Below are 16,126 nucleotides of genomic sequence, written 5' to 3'. Positions count from 1 at the left end.
TTTCTAGAAAGCAGCAATTTCTTCTGCCCTATTGTACAGTACAACAACGTAAAAAAAATTGAGTCATGCTCTGAAATTTCTCTGCGCATCAAGAATAATTTTCCGAGTTTGATTTTCTCATTCGAATTGGCGTTTACGGCTTTAACTTGTCTTTAAGAGGATCCATTCCAGGACAAATTGTCAGAGGAGGTGAGCGCTTTGCTGTAATATAGGAAGCCTCTAGATCAGCGCATATACGCATCTTCCTCCTTGCGCTACTCTAGCTATAATTCTAGGATAGAATAAACTAAAGAAGCGAAGGAAATCCTTGACACTGATCGATTCAGAAAAGCAGAAAACGTCGGTGGTATGTTATACGCATGTGCATACACAAACGAGCACAGGTCCTTTTGCAAGGATGTATAGTGCCAAGTGGTACAGCGTCCGTCCAGTTTCCTGCTGTAATGTTGTTACCACCTGGTGCTACACATCCTTACAACACAATTGAATAGGAACAAGCCGAAACTACCAGCACACGCCGTGGTTGCTCAGTGGCTATGGTGTTGGGCTGCTGAGCACGATGTCGCGGGATCGAATACCGATCACGGTGGCGGCATTTCGATGGGGGCGAAATGCTAAAACACCCGTGTACTTAGGTTTAGGTGCACGTTAATGAACCCCAGGTAGTCGAAATTTCTGGATTCCTCCACTACGGCGTGCCTCATAATCAGAAAGTACTTTTGGCACGTAAAACCCGATAATTTAATTAATTAAACTACCAGCCCCCTATGTCACAGCTATGCAGACACGGAGTAGATGGAAAGTGATAAGGACTCTCAGGAGATAGCACCAATATCGTGGATAAGTGAGTTCTAGAAAGTATAGTCACCAAAACTCTATATTGTCAACACGAGCAGTTCCTGTGTCATTCGGTAGCACTCGTGCGACATGCCTCATGTGGCCTTATAACGTAAAACTATTCCAATGTGTTTTTATTCCAATCTCTTATGTCAAATTTGCGTAAACGCCGACGCAAGCGTTGGGCGGTGACCCGCAGGGTTGTCTGAACAGACCAATCAAACGCCCTCCTCGTTCATAGCAGTTCACTTTTCTTTGCATGAAAAACCAATAACATTGCCCATACTGAACGGCTAGTCTTAGCTCATTGGCTGACAAGAGGCAAGGAGCACGCTCAAGTGTAGAGGGGTTCGATGGGGCCTAGCCAGTGCAATGAAAATAAAAAACCGGATGAAGAGGGTGGTGCTGGCGTCTGCGATTCGTCCGCTTTCCCTTACTTAGCTTGCGCTGGCTGGTCGAAAATCGAGGTGACTTCCAACGGAATATTAAGAATGGCGCTAAAACGGATCCTCAGCAAAGAAGAGTTGGCAGAACGAGCTCGTAAACGCGTCAAAGTGCTCGAAAACGTTACACTGTCACTCAAAAAGTTTTATTACACGCAACTAAACTCATGCTCTCCGGCAAGTGCGAGTGGTCAGTGCCTGAGAGATCGGCGGCAGCCATCTTTGATTTCTTTCGGAACGGGGCAGCCTGCGGTTATTCAGAAGAAAATTCCGTTTTTTCGACATAATAATGCATCTTTAACGCGCACACGTCACTTTGACGTAGTCAGTTTTAGTGGTTTTGTGACGTCGTGTTACAGGCAGGTGAAGTGGGTGCAGCTCAAAAACTTTTGGCCAATAACCTAGGCTTTATGGCAAAAAGGCGTCGAATCAGGAATAACTATTCTTTTTTATTCGGTCCAATCATGCATAATCAGTGTGTGCACGCCATATGTGTGCACGTCAGTTTTCGTGACGTCGCGTAGCAGACAGGCGAAGAGGGGTTGGTCGAAAAAAAGTTTTTGAGCAATCGCGCAGGGCTGATTGCAGAATTGGAATACAAAAATTTGGAATAGCTTTACGTCACGGGGTCCATGGGCCTCTAAAATACTTGTTAACGTTGCAATGTGAGGCCGAATCCCCATGCGATGTTCGCACCATAAGGGCTTCAGTAAGGAGGCTGCCCCCATGCGACGCCTAAACGTGCATTTCAGAAGCCAGTGCACAGCAAGGACGGTTCAACAAGCGCTGAGCCCCAACACTGCTTGAAGAATGTGTCATGACAGCAGACGTAATTTTGCTGCACAACTTGTAGCCCTTTTTTGTTAATATGCGCCGCAATTTTATCACTTAATGTTTGATTGGCCAGAACACGTAGTATGCTAACGTCACTGGTATTTTCGATCAGGCCAGCATTTGAAGGCAACCTCAAATGGTTAGAGGGTGCCATATTTGGTCTAAATGAACACGTACCACAGGCCAAACACCAAACTCTCTTGAATCAGGATAAGAAACGTGGAAAAAGCCTAGCAGTAAGCTTACATCTAATAAAGGTAGTTGTTGATGCGTCACATATAAAATCTGGCCGCTGTATCACGTCGAATTTATGAACCTTCATAACCATTGGAACAAGGATCGAGACTGGGCTAGCTGGGGTTCCTTGTTATTATGAATTGCAGCACAAAAAGCGCTCAAGAACAGGAATCTACGAAGGCCATAATGTAGTTTGTAGCGCATGTTGCGAAAAATAATTACATATAAAAAGCTACTTTCAGCCGATTCTGGCCAAATTTTTATTTGAGCGTGGCGTGTAATGTAATTTAATAAAAAAGTTTAAAGAACACTAACCAAAAGCAGAGTGCTGCAGTAATACAGTCTTTAAATTGAATCCCATATCGATCGCTTCATTTGCGGCACGCATCGCTCAATCAAGGTTCTCTGGAATCATTACCAATCGGCGAATGAAGACCGCCGCCGGCAATTGCAACTCGTTACAAATGTAACGTATTCTTTTTTGATCACAGCCCTTTTCCTTTTCACCTTACACAACCTTTCGCTCATCTACATCACTAATGATCTAAGTGAGAGAAGCATGTGGTGATATAATCGTAAAAGAAGTCGATGTCACCGTGTGCTCCAGTTGTCTACAAATACACCGGAGTTCAAAAGGAACAATAACCAAAAGCAAAGGCGAGGAAGAACAAAAAACTAAACATGGTAATGAGAAAAGAAATAAGAAAATTATGAAAGAAGGCGCGAAAAAAGGAAAAATAGAGTAAGAAGCGATACCGGGAATTTCGTGTCTCTTCTCAAAGTTTATTCGTGAAGAACATAGGCTCCCCGATGTAGAAGCAACCGCTCGTTAGCTCATTGCACCAGCTCTTTCGTCATTCTAATCGAGGTCGGCGTTCAAGCTGCATCAATGAAGCCAAAATTTTCTGTCTTAAAGAATCATGTCTTTAAGGACACGGGCTTTGGTTGCTATATTTGCCCATCCTGACGGCATTGGAATAAATAAATTTTGTGGCTCGTTAAAAAGCCATCAGCATTAGGAGCCATTGCGATTCCACTACACATAAATAACCTAGTTTTTCGGACATGCAGAGTTTCTTCAAATCGGCACGAATTGCAGTTAACTCAGTATCCTTCCTGAATAAGCTTAGAAGAAATCGCACGAAATAAAATGTTTGGTCTGTGAGCTTCATTATAGTCGATCTGGTTGCAATCCCAAATTGTTTCGGTCGAGCCCTACGCGTATTGCCAAACACTCAGTCAAGTTAAAAGGTTTGAAGCTGCAATTTGCTTAGCCTTGTTAATGATTGGTTGGATAAGGCGAGCAAGAAAAGAAGAAAAAAAACTTTACGTCAGTCGGAAAAGGAAAGAAAATCGCTTTTGCCTGCGCCGTCGAGTGCTTTCCCCATCTTCAGCGATACGCTTCTTCCACTTGATAAAACCAAAGCCAAAGATTTCATCATCACTGTCGTCATCACAATCGTCATTAGCGTTATCACCTTCATCAGCTCTTTAATATTGATTCAGAAAAGGAAAAAACAAAGAATGGCGCACGACTCTTAAGACACAACACATTATGTTCGTTGTACGCATAGCCAAGTCTAGGAAGAAAGAGAGGCCGCGCTAACTTTAGCAGCGATAACTATCATCATCATCATCATCGTCATCAGCCTGGTTACGCCCACTGCAGGGCAAAGGCCTCTCCCATACTTCTCCAACAAGCCCGGTCATGTACTAATTGTGACCATGCCGTCCCTGCAAACTTCTTAATCTCATCCGCCCACCTAACTTTCTGCCTCCCCCTGCTACGCTTCTCTTCCCTTCGAATCGAGTCCGTAACCCTTAATGACCATCGGTTATCTTCCCTCCGCATTACACGTATTGCCCATGCCCATTTCTTTTTCTTGACTTCACGCACATACGATATTTTGATTTTATCGTATGTGCGTGGCCCAAATCGCACTTTGCGTTAAAACAAATGGAAACGCTGTTTCATCGCGGCATCAGCTCTGTCGCATAACTTCACAAAATGACTGCGGCGTATGAAACAATCGCTTGGTTACATGTAAATGACACTATTCGAGACGTGCGCACTGCTCGACTTACAAAATAAAGCATTCAGGTCCTTTAGCACTGAAGGAAATAATGACGCTGGCTACTCGCACGGGACATTTCAGGTAACAGTTGCGGAAATGAGTTGCGCTGATTGCCTTCTCGTGTTCCGATGCAACGCGAACTTTTTTTCGGATTTCGGCTAAGTGCGAAGTATAAATACTGTCTCCAAAAGCCGATCGATGCCCTTGAAGATGTCTTGGCGGCGGCGCGCTCTCAGTCCACGGGCACAGGCTGCGTGATTAGGGAGCGCTAAGGGCCACGCCTGCTTTCACTGTACCTTTCACACTTTCCTAACTACGATCACGTTTGTCAGGACATGCCTGATTTTGAGCATGGGATGTCGCTGACAAGCAATGAGCAAATGAAAAGTGCGTGTTTGCTGGTAAGACATAGCAGGTGGCTGAAACATATCCTTATTGTGACGTGGTTTTAGATACTTGTGTAATCGACTCGTCTTTTCCACTTATTTCGCGTAGTCGTAAAAATAAAAGAGCACTGTCATATCGCGCGTTAGTGAGGCCGCCTGCTTGGCCACTTACTTTTGTTCACTTCTGACTGCACAGTATTGCGACACACGAAGGGTTCGATGAAGTCACTACCATGTTTGATGTGTTAGATTCGCCTAGTTACCCTTACGGCCACCGAGAATTGATAGCGATATCGCCTAGTGGACGCGCTACAAAGAAATCATGTACCTGACCTGGTACATCTCCAGACTTAATATAATGACGTGGTAGCATACCTTACAGCATATCTAGTCGATGCAGTGGTGATATGTAACCCATGAACGAATGTGTTGCGTTGTTATCTGGTTGAACGAAGAGTGCCTACAAGCGCCCAGAAAGCAAAATAAGGCTTGCAGTCGCATTCGCGACTCACCAACTGCAGAGAACCTTATCAGCTTTAAGGTGCTGAAGACTTGGGGTAGGAGAAAGCACGGCTGTGCCAAAAGGGACAGCTGCCGAAAATGCATCTCAAGCATAAATTCTTATACAGACGAAAGGAATACCTGGAACGGAGCCAAGAAATTAAAAGGCCGCCAATCTCAACCTCTCTTTAGGGCAAATACCCTAGGAGACACGCACAAAAAAGAAGCTGATATTCTAGGTGCACAGTTCCAATGTGTTTCCATTTCTTCCCACTACTCTGAAGCATTCTTAAGATATGAACGACTGGCAGAATGACTGCCTATAGACTGAAAAAGCAGACAGGTCGAAGCATACAATCATCTACTCAACATGGTAGGGTTTGAAGGTTCACGAACTGCTGCAAGAATTTGGCTCCAGGAACCGATCGAATACTTGATGACCTGATCAAACATTTGCACCAAAATTACTCATTAAACATTTCTGTCACTTTTAACTTCATTTTCTGAGGTGAGAACATCCCAGGTGATTTTGAAAATAAAAATTATTATTGCTTTTTCACAGAGGGCAAGGATCCGACTTCGGATAGCAGTTATAGGCATACAGCTCTAACAAGTTGCCTATGCAAGCGCTTTGAGGAAAGCACTAACCGGCGCCTGATCGATTTTCTTGAAAGCAACAAATGTTTCATAGAAGTTACATCGACAACAGATAACCTTTTATTTACTTACTTATTTATTTATTTAGTTATTTACTTATTCACATCTCCTGCCGCGCCGTGAAGGTATAATTGCAGGGGGATACGAACATACAACTTTTAAAGATATGCATACAGCACGCGGCATGCAGCACGCGGGCTCAACCTCTGGTAAAACTGAAAAAAAGAAATGAAAAGGATCATCCAATGTGAAATCACATCCGTCACTGCAAGGACACAAGGAAAGCGAAATGGGAAGAGTGGGTAACAGTGCCTAAGTACATTAAGTACACCAGATTTCCGACAATAGTGCTCGAATCTTTACCCCGGACTGGCATTCTATTACAGAGTGAGGCAGCATGTTTCATTGATGACATATGGGAAAAAAAGCGTTTGAAGAGATCAATGTGACACTTCGTTTCACGGACCCTCAATTCGTGGTCGCATATTCGTGATACAAAATGTGGTGGCAGCGAATACATTGCAAAGTTAACGGTAGTTTTATTGAAGTAAGTCCACTAGAGAAGCTCTAGCTTAAGTCGCAAATGGCACTTTTCCAGTGAATCCCAGTTCAACGCCTGCTGGATGCAGCTACTGTGGACATTAAAACAATATTTGTTTGTGAAAAATTGCGCTGCACGATTCTGAATACGCTGCAGCGTAGCACAATGGGTTCCGGCTTAAGGGCCCTAGAGTGCGCAAGCGTACACCCTAATAGGTCTGACGTTTATGAAAGACAGAATATCCTTATCCTTCGAGAAAAATCTCTGAAATTCCTCTTGAAAAAGTTCAACATTCTTGCTGCCTTTGACGATAAATATTCGGTGTGTTTTTTCCATGTCAAATTAACAGAAAAACTAAACTCTAAGATATTTGTAATCGATTATCTTATTTAAAGGTTGGTTGTTTAAAAGGTAGTCAGACAAAATTGTAGTGCGCCTGCGCGCTTGAATGCAGACTTGAATGCAGTGCAAGTTGTGCTGAATATTATGTGTGTCACATGGTGCTTTAATAGAACGATACAAAACACAGCCATCCGTGTATGGCCTCACCTGGCAAGTCACACTTTCCACTATGTCATTGACATAGATTAGGAACACTAAATGCCCCGCATCGAGAGAAATATACCTGTTGCCTTCGGGCATCATTGGTCTTTTTATCGATATTCGTGGATATGGAGAAAGCGTATGACTCTGCTTGGTGTTTTATAATGCTTCGTGATCTGGTTGGAACGGGCGTCCGACACAACTTGCTGAGCCTGATGCGAATTACTCTCTTGAAGCGCACATTCGGTGTTCAAGTTCGTAATGTCCTGTCCCGCCCATTCACGCAGGATACTGGTGTGCAACAGGGTGGTGTGCTGGGCAGTAGTCTATTTGTTGTGAAAATGAACTCTCTCCCTATTATTATACGACGCACAATGTTTTATTCTTTGTATGTGGATGATGCACCAATCGGTCACAAATCCTGTAATCTTACCATCTGCGATGCACAGGCGCAGCTTCGTAAACAGATTATATAAGTGGGCGGAGGACAATTGATTTAGCCAAGAATGCACGAAAAGCATGTACGTCCTTTTCTTTAGAAAAAAAGAGGTATACTACTGGACCCGTGATACCTGTGAACGGAGGGCAGTTATCTATGTGCCGTGAACATAAATTTTCAAAGTATTATTTTAGGCTGCAATTTAACTTTTGCCCCGCACCTGAGATTTGTGAAAACGAAGTGCTTCAATGTTATGAATTTCCTGCAGTTCTTGTCACGCACGTCTTGGGGAAATCGGAAGAGATGCCTCCTTAGCTTATACAAAAACATTGTATGGTTTTGCCTTGACTGCGCAGCCAAAGTTTATTACTCTGCCACACCCCGTGGTTTAAAAATGTTAGAACCACTTCACCACCTGGGTATTCGCTTTGCTATAGGTGCCTGCAGGACTATTCCTGTGGAAAGCCTGTACGTTGAGTCGAATGTATCGTCCCTACATCTCCAAAGTACGTGCGTAAGTTTATCCTGCTTCCGGAAGGTAAAGCAGATGTAGAACACCCATGCCATTCCACTATAAACGACATATCCGCTACCAGGCTTAATCGAAACAGCCCGTCTGTGAGGATTTCTCTGTCCCTGCAGTTAGAAGTGTCCGCTGAAGAAACAGACATACTAATTCAAGAAATGTCCTAATGGCTCCCAGGTGGCTTTCACCACCTTGGGGGGGGGGGGGGGTGGATGTTTCTGTTACAGAGATTTGAAAACGTGCACCTGAGACTCATATACGTTCGCATTTCCTCAAACTCAATTCAACGCAATCCACCCAGCAGTTGAACACATAAAGCTAATGAATGTTGCCAAAGCATTTGTGTTCACACACTCATTGAGCGTCGTTAGAGCTCAAATGAGTCTACAAAGACGCAAGAAAAAAGTTTTTAACGAACTGCGCAGCTTGATATGCTATACTTATATGGGTAAACAAGTCATCATAATGTACGTTGTGCCTAGCCATAAAAGCATAAAAACACTGTAGCTGCAAACGGAAGTGTTGCGCCATTAATTTTTGAATATACAGACACAAATGTAGCCATCCCTCTCACAGAGCTGGAGCCTGTCTTGTGCCATGAGTTTAGGAAATAGTGGCAAAGCAAGTAACAATACTGAAGCGTAAAATAAACTACATATAATCAAAATAGGGAAATGACTATCGAAAAAGCGACAAGAAACCAGGAAGTGTTTCGTTGCAGGTTAAGCATAGGACATACCTATGTAACACACGCTTACCTTCTTACTGTAAGTGATGCTTCGACATGTAATAGGTGTGGCGACATCCTTACAGTCCTCCGTGTCCTTATCCACTACACTGAAATAGAAGCCCAGCGTAAAAAAAGGAAAAGAAAACTGTTATTCTGCATGCCGTGAGCACATTTCTCTTCACCCAGCGTTATTTCTGAGCCATGAGGCCCTAAATTTTAAAACAGTCCTAAAGTTTTTAGCAAATCTAAACATCGTACAAATCATTTGGCCATGTTATCTGAAGCGCAGCCTCGCCTTGCAAGCTGCAGCTGCAGTGCCAAAAAAGTGTGTGACTTTCAATTCATGAACGCGGATTACGCGCAAGCGTACGGGTGCTATTTTCTTTTTGTGCATCGGCCGTAGAATCTCTTAAAATGCTTTGGTTGTTTCTAATTGTGGAGGCTTTTTCAAGGCCCATTTTCTTTAATTTTGTAAGTTTTATGTCCGTTTTTCGATTTTTATAAAGTGTAATGTGCCGCCAGAAAAGATGGTAAGGCACTGTAAGGAAATCCCCAGTCTTCATTATTTCAAGCAATTTGGCAATGTACTAATCGCACTATTCATTTTCCCATTCTTCTCCTTCTTCCTCTTCAGAAGTCTCCTGGGCAGGCTAAGCGTGCGTTTTGGCGGACTTGTTCAGCTCGTGCCCGGCGCTTGGCGACGATTTCGTGGTCCGTCAACTTGCGCTCGTCCTGCCTCTGCTTGCATCGCTGCTCCCTCCTTCTCGCTCGGCCCTCAGTCTCTCGATCGCGAGACGAACCCGGTGCGTCCAGCGCGAGCGCAGAACACATAACTACAAGGTGAGATAAACCCAGCTCACCTCCACCCACCGTCCTCCTCCGCGACGCTTCGCCTCTTTCTCTTTCCCCGCTTCGCTCAATGCCACCTAGACTTTCCCCTAGGAGGCGCTGCTTTGCCGAAACCTTCATACTTTCCGATCCTGTGATTCTGCTCCCCACCTGCGGGTGACTTTCACCTCCGGCGCTCGCTTCTCTCACGACGACAGACATAATCTCGCCGATTTCACAGACTGGGCACGCACGCTTGCCCAGAGACGTTTTCATAGCAAGTGCCTCTCAGCCCTTGACGTCCTATGAGCTTAAATGTTCCGTTACAAAGAGATGACATAATAAAATGTATACAATAGCACTGGTGCCTCTCAGCCCTTGACGTCCAAGGCCCTCGTGAGGCACCAAGGGGTATTGCATACGTTTTATTATATCATCTCTTCATAACAGAACTTTTGTGCTCATAGCTCACAGTTCACATCATTTGTCATTGTCATTATTTTAAGACCCATGTATTTAACACAAGTTACAGGGATTCCTTTTTAGACCTTCCTACAGCCACGCTACATCTACCATTTGCAAGTTATTGTCCATTCTATTAATAATATATTCATAACCCATCACATTATGTCATGGCGTTCTTTGGTCATATCTTGCCCTTACGCCCGAAATGACCACGTATTATTATTATTATTATTATTCAAATATTTTCTAAGTGAACTACGACCACCGGGGGTTGTTTACCGAAATTCGCGCGCAAAAGTTTTTTTAAAGGTGATTTGACTGCATTCTTTGTAGTTTTACATTTGTCAAATAAGGATCTTGCTTCCGTTATTATAATATCAGGTTCATTACTGTGAAAGTAGTATATTCCCCATTACGCCAAAATCCATCGTGCTCGGTGTGCGTGCGTCATTGCACACATTAGGTCGCAACCATCTGGCTGACTAAACGTATGGTCTATTGTATGTGTCATTGGCCACGTGACGATGCAGCCATTGGGGAGGAGGTGGCGCCACGTCATGAGTGTATAAAATGAGTGCGTTCATGACGTCCCGAGGTCTACAAATGGTACAATACTTTTCCATTCCCACACGTAAGCAGTCTGAAGCGTCTCTGTCGAATTTTTAACGTGACTTTTCCTCGCAAGTTTCAGTGTTGTTTCTATATTACAGCATGCGCCTGGAACTAACAGCATTTTTAGGGGCCCATGTATTTATCAGCGCTGTTCTTTTAAGCATGCGGAAATAAGCAGATCATTCCTTACACACGCATGACGGTAGGTTTCACGTGCTTCGGGAGAAAGAACAGCAAGGAATCCGAGTACTGAGCCTTGCGGCAATCAAGCGGTAACACAAGAGAAAGGAGGATACTGTTAAAATAATGTGACGATGCCGTTGGACGATGCCGTTGGACGATGCCTCAGGCACATAATGGTGGCCCAAGAAAAGGAATTTTACGCTACAGCGAGACGAGTCAGGGCGCTTAATCATAATAATAATAATCATCATCATCATCAGCCTGGTTACGCCCACTGCAGGGCAAAGGCCTCTCCCATACTTCTCCAACTACCTCGGTCATGTACTAATTGGGGTCACGCCGTCCCTGCAAACTTCTTAATCTCATCCGCCCACCTAACTTTCTGCCGCCCCCTGCTACACTTCCCTTCCCTTGCAATCCAGTCCGTAACCCTTAATGATCATCGGCTCTTCCCTCCTCATTACATGTCCTGCCCATGCCCATTTCTTTTTCTTGATTTCAACTAAGATGTCATTACCTCGCGTTTGTTTCCTCGACCAATCTCATCTTTTCGTATCCCTTAACGTTACACCCATCATTGTTGTTTCCATAGCTCGTTGCGTCGTCCTCAATTTAAGTAGAAACCTTTTGTAAGCCTCCAGGTTTCTTCCCCGTACGTGAGTACTGGTAAGGCACAGCTTTTATACACTTTTCTCTTGAGGGATAATGGCAACCTGCTGTTCATGATCTCAGAATGCCTCCCAAACGCTCCCCAGCCCATGATTATTCTTCTGATTATTTCAGTCTCATGATCCGGATCCGCGGTCACTACCTGCCCTCAGTAGATGTATTCTTTTACCACTTCCAGTGCCTCCCTATCCATCGTAAACTTCTGTGCTCTTCCGAGACTGGTTAACATTACTTTAGTTGTCGGCAGACAAATTTTTAAGCCCACCCTTCTGCTTTTTCTCTTCACGTCAGTGAGGATGCATTGCAATTGGTCTCCTGAGTTACTAAGCAAGGCAATATCATCAGCGAATCGCAAGTTACTGAGGTATTCTGCATTAACTCTTATCCCTAATACTTCCCAATCAAGGTCTCTGAATACCTCCTGTAAACACGCTGTGAATAGCATTGGAGAGATCGTATCACCTAGCCTGACGCCTTTCTTTATTTGTATTTTGTTGCTTTCTTTGTGGAGGGCTACGGAGGCTGTGGAGCTGCTGTAGATATCTTTCAGTATTTCAGCATTCCATAGTGCATCTATGACTGCTGAGGTTTCGACTGAATCAAACGCTTTCTCGTAATCAATGAAAGCTACATATATTGTTTGGTGATATCCTGCACCTTTCTCTATCACCTTATTGATGGTGTGAATATGGTCCATTGTTGAGTAGTCTTTACGGAATCCTGCCTGGTCCTTTGGTTGACAGAAGTCTAGGGTGTTCCTGCTTCTATTTGTGACTGCTTTAGTAAATACTTTGTAGGCAGTTAAACTGACATGTAAAATAATCATGGAGCACTATAACGTAAAAATATTCCAAACTTTTCTATTCCAATTCTGCAATCAGCCCACCGCGATTGGTGGAAAACTTTTTTGGTTCACTTCGGCTTCACCTGTCTGCCACGCGACGTCACGAAAACCGTGATAGCTCCGTATCTGGCATGACGTGTGCACACTTATTATGCACAATTGGACCGAACAAAACAAAAATAGTTATTTCGGATTCAACGTCTTTTCGCCATTAGCCCTCAGCTATTGGTCAAAAGATTTCGGGCTGCACACATTTCACCTGCCTCTCACGCGACGTCAAAAAACCGCAAAAGCTTACCGCGTCAAAGTGACGTGTACACGTTAAAGATGCATTAATATGCCGAACAAAAGTGAATTTTCTTCTGAATAGCCGCAGGCTGCCCCGTTCTGAAAGGAATAAAAGATGGCTGCCACCAATCGCTCCGGCACTGGCTACTCGCCGCTGCCGGCGAGCATGGGTTTAGTTGCATGTAATCGAAGTTTTTGCGTTGCCATGCAGCGTTTTTGAGAACTTTCGGCATGTTTACGACCTCGTTCTACCAACTCTTCTTTGCTAAGGATCCGCTTTCGCGTCATTCTTAAGCTTCCGTTGCATGCTGCCGCGATTGTCGACGAGCCACCGCAAGCTAAGAAAAAGCGGACCATTTGCAGACGCTGGCACCACCCTCTTCATCCGGTTATCGATATTCAGCGCAGTGGATCAGCGCCATCGAATCCCTCTCCACTTCAGCATGCTCCTCGCCTCTTGTGAGCCAATTAGATAAGACAAGCCGTTCAGTGCAGACAATTTTATTCGTTTTTCAAGCAAACAAAAGCGACCTATGAAGGAGGGGAGCATTTGATTAGCTTGTTCAGACAACCCTGCGGGTGAACGCCCGATTCTTGCGTCGGCGGTTACGCAAATTTGATGTCAGGAGATTGAAATAAAAACGTATTGAAATAGTTTTACGTTATATGGCCCATGGTAAAGAAACTAAAAGCAAGTTCGCTGAGAAGCTTTTCTATCAGCTCCCCTTAGCAACACCTGAATAAAAGTTTTACACCGGAAGACAGTGCATTTCGTCATTCTGCTCGGCAGCGATGACCGCAGCGGGAGTGCGTGCCCAGAAATGGCGAGGCCCAACTGTACGATTCCAAGTGTAAGTTAAAGTAAGCAGGACCACCCTCCCGGTACAGGGATACCTGTGCTATTCGGCTTGTCCATGATCGTAACGCGAGGGACCGGAGTTTCGGGCTGGCCGAAGACTGCATACCCATTACAGGTTGCTCAACCATGAGACCTGCCTGATTATCCTTGTTGTCATTGCTCGCTAAATGTAGGAAGTGCCCAGCTAGTTGGACGCACCTACACTCGCCATTCCCGAACTGTCCGCTGAACTGCCTACATCTATTTCGTTGACTGCGCTACCAAAGTCACGTACACTATCACTCCAATTGAATTAGGTTTCCCCCCCACACAAAAAAAATTATTGCGTAGAAAGCATTAAATCAATTTAGGGGATAGAAGATGAGCATTAGGTGTACTTAATTATAAAAGCGGTGTGTCATGGCATGTATTTCATCTTAAGAGAGGTAAATAAGCAATCAGCCCAAGAACTACGCTCGAGAATAGAAAGTGGTTTGTGATTGTGAGCTCTTTTGGGCATCGGAAGCGTTTTCGTAAACAATGCTGATATTCTTCAGCAAGCATCAACAAGGTTTTTCTGCTTTAACATCGGCGTTTATGCTCGGCTAGGCAATAAGTGGCGATGTAGACAGCTAATCACGCAGGCAAATCTAACGCTTCTGTGAAAGAAGCAGACGTCATTTGACGCGACCATTCTCTTCCTCATACTTCCGCTGTTTCGAAACTGCGAAGATAGTTGATGTACACTCGCGCTTCGTTCGAGAGAGGGCATGCACTCGTAAGCTTCTTAATTTTTTGCCAAGCACTGATGGTACTGCCAGATGCAATGGCAAAAACGCAGAAACGATGGTTTCCCTGTTCTCAGCCTGGCCATATGCTCGCGTGTTTCATGCACTATTCTTTCTTGCCTTACACAACAGCGTATGCTTATAGGTGCTGCAAACACTGCCGGCCTTACCTAGCGAAAGCATGGTTTCCCTGTTCTCAGTCTGGTCATATGCTCGCGTGTTTCATGCACTATTCTTTCTTGCCTTACACAACAGCGTATGCTTATAGGTGCTGCAAACACTGCCGGCCTTACCTAGCGAAAGCATGGTTTCCCTGTTCTCAGTCTGGTCATATGCTGGCGTTTTTCATGCACTATTCTTTCTTGCCTTACACAACGGCGTGTGCCTAGAGGAGCTGCAAACACTGCCGGCCTTACCTAGCGAAAGCATGGTTTCTCTGTTCTCAGTCTGGTCATATGCTCGCGTGTTTCATGCACTATTCTTTCCTTCCTTACACAACAGCGTATGCCTGTAGGTGCTGCAAACACTGCCGGCCTTACCTAGCGAAAGCATGGTTTCCCTGTTCTCAGTCAGGTCATATGCTCGCGTGTTTCATGCACTATTCTTTCTTGCCTTACGCAACAGCGTATGCCTAGAGGTGCTGCAAACACTGCCGGCCTTACCTAGCGAAAGCTAAACCCACAAATCGTGCTTTCCGCACTTTCTTTCCTACTAATGGACAGCCATCGTCGTTTAAGAGACAGCGGTGTCGGACAGCGTAGTGCCGAAGAAAACGCGATTTGGAGCCGCATTCAGAACGCGCTGCAGTGTCTCCTGCTACGGACAGTGCGCAAACGAACCGAAGAAAGAGACACACTTCGTTAGGGACGTCGCTAATTGCAACGTGTGGCCCACACAAAGCTCGCATTACAGAGGTGCCGCCATTCGTGGCATACGTGGAAGCATTGTAATGGAAGGCCCGTCTAGAGGCACAAACAGAATTATCCAACGTTAGCCATTAGATTACTAATTACGTGATGGTCTCGGACACCCAAAGTAATGCAAAGTGCGCAGAAAGAAAGACCGGGGTATACCAAAAAGGAAAACGAGGAGCTTTCTTTCTTTTCTTTATAGGAAAAGGCGTGATCTGTCGAAGTTTAGACGGTGCCCTAATACTTTTTGTGCAAAACTTCCGCGAGCTTTGCGTAGGATTGTGTTGCGAAATGCGACGCATTGAGCAAGGAAACTAGAATGCACGAGGTGTTCTTTTAATTTGGAGACAGGATTAGTTGGAGACAGGAAGTTTGTGGCATTAAATATAAAGCAAAGTGATGTAAATGATACTAAATTTGAAACTAAGAAGAGCTGCAATTGGGCAAGCCACGTAATGCATGGAGCAGAAAGCCAGATATCCATTAGAGTTGCAGACTTCGTGCAAATGAATGGAAACGTGTGGTAGAGGACGGTGGAGGGTATGGAAGCGGGATGATAGAAAATTTGCTGGCACGCAATCAAGCCAACAGGCGCAGTATAAATGTGATTGCAAATCAATGGGAAAATTCATTGTGCAGTGGACTTAGCGTAAGCTAGTTTGGATAACGGCTTCTAACGTGTAAGGTTAATTGTTTGTTAAATATTGCCGTCAAGAAATCATAGAATATTAATATGTTTGCTGTTATTACCACGACGCTGCTAGAGACATGACGCAGTTAGAACTAACACACACAGTCCTTTCAGTAGCAGGTCAGGCGGAATGATATTTATTGTATAATCAGTGTCACATGCTGTTTTCCAACAAAATATTGATTCCACATTTTTTTAGTAGCTTCAAGAGAAAGTCCTTGTGCAACATTCGGCAAGTGACTATGATGGAAGAGGGAAAA

The 16,126-nt window shown here is 44.5% G+C and overlaps 1 long non-coding RNA gene across 3 annotated transcripts in view; it reads left to right on the top strand.

Moving 5' to 3' along the window:
* The window catches only part of LOC139061113 (uncharacterized), a 705,274-nt gene that overhangs the window by 508,314 nt on the left and 180,834 nt on the right, over positions 1 to 16,126 (top strand). For all 3 annotated transcript variants that reach the window (XR_011515178.1, XR_011515177.1, XR_011515179.1), the window contains one exon: positions 9,384 to 9,589. This is a non-coding gene — a long non-coding RNA (uncharacterized lncRNA). The remainder of the gene's footprint in view (positions 1 to 9,383; positions 9,590 to 16,126) is intronic.

The sequence above is a fragment of the Dermacentor albipictus genome, chromosome 6, assembly GCF_038994185.2.
Source record: "Dermacentor albipictus isolate Rhodes 1998 colony chromosome 6, USDA_Dalb.pri_finalv2, whole genome shotgun sequence".
Classification (NCBI taxonomy): domain Eukaryota; kingdom Metazoa; phylum Arthropoda; class Arachnida; order Ixodida; family Ixodidae; genus Dermacentor; species Dermacentor albipictus.
The sequence above is the reverse complement of the archived record's forward strand: the minus strand, read 5'-3'. Positions and strand labels throughout refer to the sequence as shown.